This window comes from Molossus molossus, unplaced genomic scaffold, assembly GCF_014108415.1.
Source record: "Molossus molossus isolate mMolMol1 unplaced genomic scaffold, mMolMol1.p scaffold_m16_p_9, whole genome shotgun sequence".
NCBI classification, from domain to species: domain Eukaryota; kingdom Metazoa; phylum Chordata; class Mammalia; order Chiroptera; family Molossidae; genus Molossus; species Molossus molossus.
In genome coordinates, this window is record NW_023425403.1 from 77,292,016 (window position 1) to 77,294,620 (window position 2,605).

General features: G+C 38.6%; 1 pseudogene; it reads right to left on the reverse strand.

Annotated features, from left to right (window-relative positions):
• Window positions 1-436: 436 nt before the first annotated feature.
• On the reverse strand, window positions 437-1,009 carry LOC118622414 (annotated as a pseudogene).
• Window positions 1,010-2,605: the final 1,596 nt, after the last annotated feature.

A 2,605-nucleotide genomic window follows, 5' to 3' on the forward strand; every position in this document is an offset into this window, starting at 1 on the left:
TAGTTTCTCAGTTCCCCCACAACTTAGATCTTCCTTGTCAATGATGTACTTTTTCCATGTGAATTACCTCAAGGAGATAATGAAAATTAAAATAGTATGCATTAAACATTTCTATATGATGAAATGTTTTTTTTCTAGACAGAGATTCACTCCTATTGCTTATGACCTACACATTAAAGAAGGAATCCTCTCCGTAACCCAGAATCTTATGGAGAATTACCTTGTCATAATAATAATAAATAAATGAAAGCATGACCATTTCAGAACAAAAAACAATATCTAGACTTGATATAAGTGATACAGCTGCAATTGAATTTTAGAGATCATCTATCTCCTTTTTTCAATGCACAACATTTATTGCATCTTTAAAATATCAAAAATAAGTCTGAGGAATCATCCAGCATCTTGCTGTATCTGTATCTGGACAACTTAGATCTTATTCATCAGCCTGATGAATTGTGCTTTTTTGCAGAAATATAGATACTACCCTCAAATGTTCTGTATCCTTGTTTTTAGCTGTTGTGGCGTGCAGAATCAAAGTAGCTGAATTTGATACAAGTTCAATGTCATTTCCTTCAAAAATGAACTCATCTTTCTGAGTTTGAGATAATGAATAAGCAATGCCAGATCTCATCCAAACCCTGTGGATGTATTTTTCACCCAAGCAATTGCTGATTCCAACAAGAGAACCATTCCCCTGAATAACGATGTTGATGGGGAAGTGAACGTACACAGACCTCATCTTGTAACGGAAGCCCAGTGTGACACCCTTCATCATGTTCTGTACATGACTGCAGATAGTGCGAAGGGTGGCCAGTTCCTATTTCCCCACCATTTGTCAATCCAGAGCCTCTTCCTTTTCTTTCCAAAGAGACTGAGTTCTACATTGATGTGATTGAAGTCCCTCCGCAGGGTACCTCTGGGCCCTTCACAGTAACTGTGCGTCCCTTCAGAGTGATGTGACATTTTCTGGAACACTGACAGTATGATTGCTGAAAATATTCTTCATCCTCATGGTAAATGAGGATAAAAGAGCTAGACATCACTTATCTTAATAGCCTCAAAGTAAAAACAAGAAAATTGAGATAGTGAGGTCAGAGAGCTCATTAATGGCATGCCATAGAGTCCTTGTTCTCAAATGTCTCCTTAATTATCATATATCCTTCACCTGTAATGTTTCTTCTCTTTCCACTGACCCCCACCCCTCTGCCCGGTGAGTCTCTTTTATTATCTAATATTTAAATAAAATGTGCCAGGCAGGGGCATTCCCATTCCCATTCCTTTTCCCACCCATTGCTACCATTACATGTGATCTTGCCATGTAGAAGCCCATAATTCTAATGTAAAAACAGTTAAACCCATTGCAATTACTTTTTAAAATCTGTCTCTAACTGTAAAATCTGCTTAGATAGTGACAGCATCTTATTAAAAATGGAATCTGTGTGCCTGATGAGTCTCTTTCTCAGAGGGCACACAAGAAATGTGTCTCGATAAATGAAACAGGAGCTTATGAACCAAGTGTGATGGCTTACATACAAAAGTCTATTCTTCACTGGTCAAGGAGGGCTTCTGGTTGAATGACATAAAATGTAGTATAGACACTAAGAGGTTTTGCTTGGACTGAACACCATTCCTGTTCTTTCACAGGCCTGGGTGATGCACAAAAGTCATTTTTCCAAGGTTTCAAAGAAAAGACAGCTTTCTTGACAACTGGACAGGTATAAGCAGATCCCATGTAGAAGGAAAGCCAAATCTCATTAGCACCTTGTTTCTGAACAGGCAATGTGTACTGGAAATAGAGAGCAAAATAAATACAGCAATATAAAATCATCAACAAAGATTATAATACGAGAAGTCAGACACTGCGAATTCTTTGGCATTTGGCGGCCACCCCTGCTATAATACATGGTCAGATAGGAAAAAAGTAGTGTGGACACAGAAGTGTTTTTGGAGTAATGCAGGGTCAGGGTTAAAAAGGAATCTGAGAATAGATCAGACACAGAGCAATTTCCACTAGGCATACTTACCTAACATGTTCACTGCTACCTCCCTATTGTCCTTAGGGACTTCATGCATGTATTACTCTTTCCAGGGACATCATCCACAAAATCCTCCCAATTTGGTTGAACTTCCCTATCTCATCCTTTTGATGCTCATCTAAACTTCTACTACCATCGTACACCAAACAATTACACAAATAGTTAGGCTAACTTTTAGTCAAATGGGAAATATTATTGAGCTATTACTATTGTTTGGGTCTCATGTTTCTGTATTTCTTCAGAACAGAGACATTGCCAGTTTTTATTCTAGATGATCTTTTGATCTAGATGATCTAATAACATTGTTAATATACATACATTGCACCTCACTCAGGAGTAGTGAATATTTGTTTGCTGACCTGGGTAATAGAATAAATGTCTTCGTCTGGGACAAAGGTTGAGCAGGTTTGTTTGAAGGCAGTTAAAGGATGCTGGTTCCTGAAGATCAAAGTTGCTCAGCTGTGACACAGACTCACTGATTGTGCACAGTACACCTTGGCTGCCCCAGATCACCTCCACGGGATCTGAGGAGCAAGAGGAACCAAGGCAAACTTGAACAACATGCT